The following is a 10,918-nucleotide window of genomic DNA, read 5'->3' as shown; positions in this document are numbered from 1 at the left end:
CCAAATAATAGTATTTCTGCTATGTTATATTATTACCGCTCATAGTATTTGTGCCAGATCATAGTATTTCTGCTAAATCCTAGTAATTTTGCTCAATGATAGAATTTCTGCTATGCTGTAGTACCTTTTGCTAGATTATAGTATTTCTGCTAAGTCAAAGTATTTCATGTAAATCATAGTATTTCTACCAAGTCCCAGTGTTTCTGCTAAATCATAAATCATAAATAATGTTTCAGCACAAATTGTATGATTTGGCTCAAATACTAAATGAGGCACTTTTTTTCTCTCGTCATATCTTTTTGATGGATTTCCACAGAGACCTGAAAATTTCCATGACTGTTCACCAAAGCCTGCTGTTTCTTACGGTGAAAGAATGATATCGATACTCCAAACAGATTTAGAGTTAGAAAGCGTTGTTTGAGGGCAAGTCAAGGCAGTTTTCGCTTCGCCTCTACTCAGTTATGGTGCATTAGAAGTCAAATATCTTCAATAATTCATATTTTAATGATAAATTGTCAACACTTTAGGATTCCCCCATCTCTTCTGAACAAAACGGTGTAAGAATGACGGTTCTAGCCCCTACGGTTAGGAAATTATAGCCATTTGTTTGAGGGGAATCCTCACTATGAAAACTAGACTGCACAAATCCTGTCTCTGTGCTGCATGTGTGTAAAAACAGGTGCACCTGTTTTGGCGGGAAGAAGTACACAGCCTCTCTGATTGGTAGATTCAAATTTAGCAGCTCCAGGCTGTTTGGCTGCTGCTGCTGCTAGTGTGTGTGTGTGTGTGTGTGTGTGTGTGTGTGTGTGTGACAAAGAGAGAGAGAGAGAGAGAGAGAGAGAGAGAGACTTATTATGGGAGCATCTCATTGTAAGATTCAAATTCTATGTATTTAGACTGATTGACTGAATTGGATCTTGTGTGTGTGTCTCTCTGTGCATGTGTGTTTCCATATGTGTCCATATTTGTGATTGTCTGACTGTTATACTTTTTTTGCTGTGTGTGTGTGTGTGTGTGTGTGTGTGTGTGTGTGTGTGTGTGTGTGTGTAAAAGGCACCCCTGCACTAATTACTGATAGTTCAGAACAAGTCTTTGTGTATTAACAGGTTTCCACTCTATGAAACCGATTTTTCTTACAAATATGATTTTTACATTAACATGTGGATTCAGAAACTGTAACTGTTAAGGCTATAGTTTAGATGGTTGTCTTTAAAACCTTCACTGAAGAGTCTTGTTGGAGACAGCCACAGCTTTACCTCACTGTAGCTGTCCACGCTGTAGCTTTACCGCACTGTGGGTGAACAAGTGGGTGCAAGTCCATTTAGGTCAGAATTTATATGATTACAACCACTATGTATTAGAAAAAAAGAAATAAATGTGCAATGAACATGTCAGGAGTCACTGTTAAAAAGTCTCATGGCAGTGGGGTTAAAGGACCTCCTGAACCTCTTGAGTCCTGCAGAGCAGTGAGGTGAGCCTCTGCAGCTCCTACTGTCCTGTGCGGATGCTTTGGCGATCACCAACACCAGCTCCTTGGTGTTGGTGTTCAGAAGAAGACTGTTCTTATTACTGCAGTCAGTTAAATAAATTTATCATAATACAGTACATTTTAACATAATGACCTTATGTTTATTTATGTGTTTTAACCATTATTTCAAATTCAAAGAATCCTGTTTGAAACATTTATTACATTTATAGAATTAAATTTCTGCTAGTTGTTTTTGTTGCAAAAAAATCTAGTATAATAATATTTAAATTTACATATATTTTTTCACGTTTTCAATGCCAATTTTGTGTAATGCCAAAGTTTCCCACTACCCGTGAATGCCTCTTTTTTACGTCTCTGGCTGACTCCTGAATCTCCGCCCACTCTCTGCTCGATCCCTGCCGGTAAGCCTGCTTCTCTTTTTCTCTTCTCTGAAATAAAATGTCTATAAGCTGTTTGAGTGATTTACCGAGTTGTTGTTAGTGACTTATGAAGCCAGTCGAAGTATAAGTCATGTTAAAGTAACACAATGGCTGCTTTTTTAGTGAAACGTTGTAATTTTAGTATTTAAAAGGAGTGTTTGATATGCTAGCCCTAACAACCTAAGCGCTAACGCCTAGCTCCTATAGGCCCAGTGTGAAATGAATATGGTTCATTTGATTTTAATACAGTTATTGTGTTGTATTTGGTTCATTCGGTGTGTTAGTGTTTCTGAGTCTCTTAGGGAAGCTGAAGTTAGTTCTCCTCTTCACAAATCGGTCAGTTAAAACGGCCTCATTCTTTAGGTTGTAAGGTAATGAGCCGCCATTTTAGAACCACTGATTAGCTGCTGAAGCAGCAGGGTCGGCAACTTCAAAGGAGCCATTTTACCACCTCTGACTGAAAGCCGGGAGAAAAAGAGTCACGTGCCTGTGCCAGTGTGTGTTTGTTTTGTGGGTTAATTAACAGAAGGGAGAGAGAGAGTGAGGATAAAACACATAATATAAGAATAATAACATCTCTTAACAAGAAGAATTTTTTTAATTAATTTATTTTATTTTTTTAGTTAAATTTTAAGAACCGTTTAACAAACACTTGTTTGTGCAGGTTGTTTTTTTGGTTTTTTTAAGTTAAACCTACACCTGCAGCTCTGTTTGACTTCTCACTTTGTGAAAGATTAATGAAATATAAAAAAGGCCACCTTCAAATAAATAAAATGCAGCAGTGCGCCATTAATATTATAAATATGATGTGTAGATATTTAAAACAACATCATATTAAATTATACTGTGTGCAGGTGATAATATTTTTAGGAAGCAGAATTTGAATGCAGACCAACTCAAATGTTGAAGCCTACAAATATATCACCCAAGCTTTCATTTATGATTGTTCATGCTTTGAAATTGTGATGTCAGAATTTGATAAAGTGTGCAAATCACTGCTTATTAAATCTACTGTGTTATCTAATAGCACCAAACTAATAGAGCTATCACATAACTGAGAAACTTGTGTGGCTTATTACAAATGGATGAAACCACATATTACCTTAATGAAGACAGTAATCTTTAATAAGGTGTAGAAAAAACTGGTGAGTTGTTTGTTGCTGTGGTAAACAAAGAAGTGTACTGAATCTTTTGGACTACACAGAGTGATGTAGTATTGACTCTGATGCTGATTTGAGTTGTCTCATTCTGTATTTTTGTGCTTTGTCTTTTGTTACAGAGATCTTTGGTTTTTCCTTTGCTGGTAAGTAAACAGTGATTGTAACTGAAGCAGTATAAACCTGGCATTGTGTAGCACATTTGGCAACTTACATACAGTAGTTTGACTTTTTGTGATATGTTTCCATTTACTGATTGGCGAAAACACAGGATTTGTGACCTGTAGCAGCAAAGCCCCCACACAGGGCCTCTGACTGTCCCTGAAAATGTCCCATAGTTTAATAGCCCATTTATGTATGATTTAAATTTTTCATGGCTTATTGAATCCAAACATAGTTAAATGTCAGATGTCTTTATACAGTTGTTCATTTCCTCCTTATGTTTGTGGATTTAAGTAGCAGACAAAACAATGAAAGTGTTTTAGGGGAGTCAGTATAAGTGGTTGCTCAAACACTTAAGAGCTGCACAGGTATTGATTTATATTGCCTCTCAAATTATGCTGATGTATTACTTTAAAGTCAGAACACTGTAGAAGTACTTTGCCTGACTCGGTATAAGTAATAGCTTTAACAGTTAAGCAATACTAAAAACTAAGAGAACCAGAGGTGTGAGTGGACATTGTTAGATACATTACAGCCAGTGTGTCTAATTAGTTTATTACTTATTTAGTGAATATAATGTGTTTTGAAATTAAATAGAAATGTTGCCAAAAAGGGACATTGCAAAATACATAAATATTCCTAGCAACTGGTACAATGAAAGGACTTTGTAGTGTCATATTTTTAAGACATTTCATTTTAATCACAAAGCATTCTGCACCTCTGTTATTGTAACATGTTAATATTTACATGTATTTTAGGAAATGTTGGAGCCACAAGGCTTCTGTGTAGGAAATATTTGGTGTGTCCTGCACTTGTGCCAACAAATATTGGTGCCTATTCTTTGCATTTCTGTAGTATTAATGCTTTTATTACACTTGCTATAGCCATGTGAGACCACACAGTTCAATTATCTCTTCTTTAGACTAAAAAAAAAGCTTAAAGTAATTGAGGATTTTACTAGTTAATTTGTGTCACAGTAAATTGGATTGTGTGTGAAGAGGCTCAACAGTCTGAATCATCAAACAGTGATCTGATGAATTGTTTCCTTTCTCTAGACTGCTGATCTGATCGTCTCAAGTCTGGTAAGTAAAGGTTCTTCTGAGGTGCAGTGCTGGGAAATGTTTCTCATTATAGGAGGTCCAGTGTAGTGCTGTGAGTGAGCACAGCTATTGGTGATCATCAAAATTTAAGTCTGTGTAAACATTTCCAGACCTACAGAGGTCGGTAGGTTATTGTAGCAGCACATATTTTTTCACATTAGAGCAGCTCATGAACAGCAGTTTAGGTACAATTACGTCTTCAAGTAGGGCCTTGTGGATTTCAAAAGCTTCTTTCCCTTCAATAATTAAGTGACTGTCTGAAAACTGCTCTTTCAATTAGTCTTTTAATTAAAGATTTTGGTGATGACTGGAAAAAATCAAAAGCACAGATACAGATCTACGAAGAAATTATCATCATACATAGGTAGCTGTAGCTCAGGTGGTAGAGCAGGTCATCTACTGATTGGAAGGTTGGTGGTTTGATTCCTGGCTTCCCCTAGTCTGCATGCCAAATATCCTTGGGCAAAGTACTAACCCCAAGTTGCTCTCTGATGCGTCCATCGGAGTATGAATGTGTGTGAATGTCAGTTAGGAAGCACTTAGGAGAAATGTGCGAATGGGTGAATGTACAAGTTTTATAAAGCGCTTTGAGTGCTCAGAAGAGTAGAAAAGCGCTATATAAGAACCAGTCCATTTACCATACTACATTTTTAATTAGGCCTTTAAATCTGCCATTATAAGTACGTCCTAGATTTAGTGGAGTGGTTATGGCTGTGTATTAAACATACCCCAAATGTGACTGAAATATGTAGAAACTGCTTTGTAGGAACCATTCATCTCCAAATTTCTCATTTTGCCAAAAGTCATACTGAATAAAGTATTGTTTACTTTTATAAAGAACGGATCTCAAATCCCTGTTTCTGTGTGCCCAGATATTATGATGTACTGTTGTCCCAGGTAAGTACACACAGAAACGGGGATTTGAGAACTTTGGGGATTAAGGAACATGTGATGTGGCATAAATTTTAAGTAGGTGGCCTGAAACTGTCTGCTCTAACCTCAGTGTGTTGGTATTGTTGGACCATATAATATTTACAGTAAGTTATTGTAGCAGCACATCTTGGTGTAAGTTTATAGACTCTGTTTGTTTTTGTGTTAATAGAATTTGAATGCAGGCCACCTCAAATGTTAAAGCCTACAAACATTCCATACAAGCTATCATTTGTGATTGTTGCCTACTTTTAAATTGTGACATCACCATTTGATAAAGTGTGCAGTGCTAGGTGTTGCAAATCATTGGTTACGATATCTACTCTCTTAAGTAATCGAACCTAAATATTGGAGCATTACATGACTAAGAAACTTGTGTGGCTTATTGCAAATGGATAAAACTACATATTACCTTTATGAAGATGATCATCTTTATTAGGGTGCGGACAAAGAAAACAGAGGAGAGTTGTTTGTATTCCAGCTGTAGTAAACACAGAAGTTAACTGAATCTTTTTGACTACCGAAAGTATTAAAATTAAATTAGTATTATTATTATTAAATTATTATTATAATTAAAATTAATAAAGCAGTATTGACCGACGCTGTATTTTTGTTCTTTGTCTTTTGTTACAGAGATTGAAACAGATCTTTGGTTTTGCCTTTGCTGGTAAGTAAACAGTGATTATAACTGAAGCAATATGACACTGTCATTGTATAGCATGTCTGACAATTTACATACAGTAGTTTTGCTTTTTGTGACATCCATTTACTGATGGGCAAAAACAAATGTTCAGGATTTGTAATCTGAAGCAGCAAAGCCCCCACACAGGACCTCTGACTGTCCCTGAAAATGTCCCTGAAATTTAATAGCCCGTTTATGTCTGATTTTAAGCACTTAAGAAATGAGAAAAAAACTAAGAGAACTAGAGCTGTGAGTGCACAGTGTTTGGTATATTAAAGTCAGCGTGTTCTCTATTTATGCTATAAGTTAAAATTAGTTTATTAATTATTTAGTGAATACAGTGTGTTTGAAAATTAAATAGAAATGTTGGCAAAAAGGGAAATATTGCAAAATACATAAATATTCCTTCCAACAGGTATATCCTGCATTTGTGACAACAAATATTGGAGCCTATTCTTTTCACTTCTGTACAGGGAGTGCAGAATTATTAGGCAAATGAGTATTTTGTCCACATCATCCTCTTCATGCATGTTGTCTTACTCCAAGCTGTATAGGCTCGAAAGCCTACTACCAATTAAGGATATTAGGTGATGTGCATCTCTGTAATGAGAAGGGGTGTGGTCTAATGACATCAACACCCTATATCAGGTGTGCATAATTATTAGGCAACCTCCTTTCCTTTGGCAAAATGGGTCAAAAGAAGGACTTGACAGGCTCAGAAAAGTCAAAAATAGTGAGATATCTTGCAGAGGGATGCAGCAGTCTTAAAATTGCAAAGCTTCGGAAGCGTGATCATCGAACAATCAAGCGTTTCATTCAAAATAGTCAACAGGGTCGCAAGAAGCGTGTGGAAAAACCAAGGCACAAAATAACTGCCCATGAACTGAGAAAAGTCAAGCGTGCAGCTGCCAAGATGCCACTTGCCACCAGTTTGGCCATATTTCAGAGCTGCAACATCACTGGAGTGCCCAAAAGCACAAGGTGTGCAATACTCAGAGACATGGCCGAGGTAAGAAAGGCTGAAAGACGACCACCACTGAACAAGACACACAAGCTGAAACATCAAGACTGGGCCAAGAAATATCTCAAGACTGATTTTTCTAAGGTTTTATGGACTGATGAAATGAGAGTGAGTCTTGATGGGCCAGATGGATGGGCCCGTGGCTGGATTGGTAAAGGGCAGAGAGCTCCAGTCCCACTCAGACGCCAGCAAGGTGGAGGTGGAGTACTGGTTTGGGCTGGTATCATCAAAGATGAGCTTGTGGGGCCTTTTCGGGTTGAGGATGGAGTCAAGCTCAACTCCCAGTCCTACTGCCAGTTTCTGGAAGACACCTTCTTCAAGCAGTGGTACAGGAAGAAGTCTGCATCCTTCAAGAAAAACATGATTTTCATGCAGGACAATGCTCCATCACACGCGTCCAAGTACTCCACAGCGTGGCTGGCAAGAAAGGGTATAAAAGAAGAAAAACTAATGACATGGCCTCCTTGTTCACCTGATCTGAACCCCATTGAGAACCTGTGGTCCATCATCAAATGTGAGATTTACAAGGAGGGAAAACAGTACACCTCTCTGAACAGTGTCTGGGAGGCTGTGGTTGCTGCTGCATGCAATGTTGATGGTGAACAGATCAAAACACTGACAGAATCCATGGATGGCAGGCTTTTGAGTGTCCTTGCAAAGAAAGGTGGCTATATTGGTCGCTGATTTGTTTTTGTTTTGTTTTTGAATGTCAGAAATGTATATTTGTGAATGTGGAGATGTTATATTGGTTTCACTGGTAAAAATAAATAATTGAAATGGGTATATATTTGTTTTTTGTTAAGTTGCCTAATAATTATGCACAGTAATAGTCACCTGCACACACAGATATCCCCCTAAAATAGCTAAAACTAAAAACAAACTAAAAACTACTTCCACAAACATTCAGCTTTGATATTAATGAGTGTTTTGGGTTCATTGAGAACATGGTTGTTGTTCAATAATAAAATTATTCCTCAAAAATACAACTTGCCTAATAATTCTGCACTCCCTGTAGTATGAATGCTTTTATTACACGTTATAGCCATGTGAGACTCTGCAGCTAGTGTTCATAAAAGCTTGAAGAAATTTAGGATTTTACTAGTTATTTTATGTCACAGTAAACTGGATTGTGTGTGAAGAGGCTCAACTGTCTGAATCATTGAACAGTGATCTGATGTATTGTTTCCTTTCTTTAGACTGCTGATCTGATCGTCTCAAGTCTGGTAAGTAAAGGTTTGTCTGAGGTCCAGTGCTGGGAAAAGACTTTCTTCCTTGCAGATTTAGTTTGTTTATGTTTTTTTTTTCACGTTTAAATGTTTCAAATCATCTAACAAGGATAACCTGGATAAATACAAAAAGCAGTGTGACGGTGATGATTCTGTTTATGAAGCACAGAAAATCAAACCAGAACAACCTGGTCTAATGTAAAAACATGTTGCAGTCTAAAAGCCAGTCTAATAGCCCTGATAGCAACAAGTACCATCAAGCATTTACAGTAACTATTAATGACTGATTTGCATCACTGGGGGGATTTTGGACAGATTTTGTTTCATTAAGGTCCAATATAAGGTTTTCAAGTCATGTTAAATTCTCAATTTCATTGAAGTCCAGAATCTGATTAGTCTGCACCAAGAGTTTTGTTTGTTCAGAGTTCCTTGTGCGTTTTGGATCAACTCATCAGTTTCCTGCTGTGAATCCCAAGTATGATTAATCTGAAGCTCAGGACCTGACGGCATGATGCAGGTCCTGAAGTAGTAAAGGAACTCTGGACCATCACAGTAACAGCATCATGTTGGACTTTAATGCTGGTGTTTTTCTGAAATTCGTCTCTCACTGTAGGAGACTCAGTTTAGTGCAGTGAGTCAGCACAGCTCTTGGTGATCATCAAGATGTTTTTAGGCAAATGTGAGAAATGATTTGTCTTCTTTTTGGCCAGTGAATCAATAAATTTGAGTTGACCGGATGTAAGGTTAATGCAAAGCAGGGAGCCTGAAACTGACTGCTCTAATGTCAGTGTGTAGGTTTGTTTGGACCATATAATATTTACAGTAACTGTTGCAGCACATCTTGGTTTCAGTCAATACACTGTTTGTTTTTATTGTGTTAACAGAATGCAAAAATGTCATTATATCAGTTCCACCACCATTTGTTAAACATTGTCGTTCAGTCCAATATGCACTGTATTTTTCAGATTATAAGGCATAAGGGCAATGAACAGGTCTGTTTTTTAAACATAAGGTACATTAAGCCAAACAAAACAGCCAGATAATTCAAGCTGTATTCAACTCATTCACAATAATCCGCAACATTGTTCAGTTGTAACACATAAAATACAGAACGACACATTCACTTTTTCAGTTTATTCCTCTTCCACAAATCCATCAAATTCTTCATGAGCTGATCAGTTTTAAACCTGCTTCGTAAGCATGGCTCTTAACAGTTGCCAGGTCCTTATACACACACACACACACACACACACACACACACACACACACACACACACACACACACAGCATAATATTATGTTCAAGCACAGTGCGAATTACACCGCGAGGCTCCTAACTACGGTAGCTTACCAAAGTTGTACTACAACATTTTGAGAGATTTTGCAGCGCCGTGTCCCACATAGAATTGGTTTGAAGTCGGTAAGCACAGCCAGAATGAATACATAAGGCGCTCAGTCTATTTTTGAGAACATTAAAGATTTTAAGTGTGCCTTATTGTCCGAAAAATACAGTAAAGCCAGCTTTACTGGAAATGTGTCTAATTCCAGTCCCTTTGTGTCTTACAGGTGACCTGCTGCAGAAGCTCTCTCCCTCTATCATTAACAAGCCATTCAGTCTGTCCTATCACTCTCCCCACTCTATCTATTTTGACAAGCCGTTCTATCTTGCTTCACTCTATCCCACAAGCTCTATCTAAGTTATCAAAAATCACGTTTTTAACTGGAATCAAATTTTGAATGGAATCAAGTTTTGTCTGGCGAAATCAAGTTTTGACATGGCCCCAATTTTTGGGAAATTGAAGTTACCAGTACTTCATCGATCTGTTACAGAATTCTGAGAGATCTCTGCTCTCACTGCTCCTTCTTTCCTATCGTTAAACTCTCTCACATCCAGTCTTTTTGCTGGAAATTACAAGTAGAAAGTTGAAATTACAATAGTAGAATTACAGTACAGTAGAAACTATTACACAGCTGTAGATTTGTAATTTATTTAATCTACATATTTTTACTTGGAACACTTTGGAATAAACACTGATAGTTTGGCTTAGAGGTGCAATTACTTTGATACATTATATAAAATTTACACCTTAAAGGTTTTTTGTAATAAGATAAACTTGTTATTTTATACGACACATTCAGACTGCTGTATTCACAAAAATATTAAATTAGATAACTTCAGATACATTTTGCTAGTCTGTTTCATTGTCAGTAACATTTGACTATAGTAGGGTTATACTATTATTATTTAGGGACATTTCTGTTACTCAGTGTAAGTATTCAGTTACAATTGTCATCTAGAGGCTGCCCTGAGGACCCAGACTTCCTGTTTCCTGACTGCTGCAGAACATCCAGCTGAAGAATCCTCATCGCCTGTCATCTGATCACCACACCATCACAGCTCCTTATACTTGCTTTAAATTTTAGATATCTGAAAGTTTTACACAAAGTCTATTTAAAAGCTAAGAGTTTTATTATAGCCTGTTGATTGTTGAAATTTATTCTGCATATTACTTTACAGAAGTATAGACCTATTTGTTATCCAGTCTGGTTAAAAAAATAGAAGTAATAATATACAGTTTTTGAAAAAGCTACAATAAAACAGTTTGTAAAGAACTTTCAATAACTTTTATATTGAGTTTGTATTTAAGTCAGCCTTTTACATCAATTACATAGTTATAAGAACACTTTACCATTTGTATAGTTTTACATTTCTCCATTTAATAGAAACTTGAG

General features: G+C 36.9%; 1 long non-coding RNA gene across 1 annotated transcript; it reads left to right on the top strand.

The window, feature by feature from the left end:
* Window positions 1–5,890: 5,890 nt before the first annotated feature.
* On the top strand, window positions 5,891–10,148 carry LOC120437340. Its single transcript, XR_005611038.1, has 3 exons — window positions 5,891–5,924; window positions 8,157–8,183; window positions 9,752–10,148. It is a non-coding gene; the product is annotated as an uncharacterized LOC120437340 (long non-coding RNA).
* The last annotated feature ends 770 nt before the right edge of the window (window positions 10,149–10,918 follow it).

The sequence above is a fragment of the Oreochromis aureus genome, unplaced genomic scaffold (assembly GCF_013358895.1).
Source record: "Oreochromis aureus strain Israel breed Guangdong unplaced genomic scaffold, ZZ_aureus HiC_scaffold_98, whole genome shotgun sequence".
Lineage (NCBI taxonomy): Eukaryota > Metazoa > Chordata > Actinopteri > Cichliformes > Cichlidae > Oreochromis > Oreochromis aureus.
The sequence above is the reverse complement of the archived record's forward strand: the minus strand, read 5'-3'. Positions and strand labels throughout refer to the sequence as shown.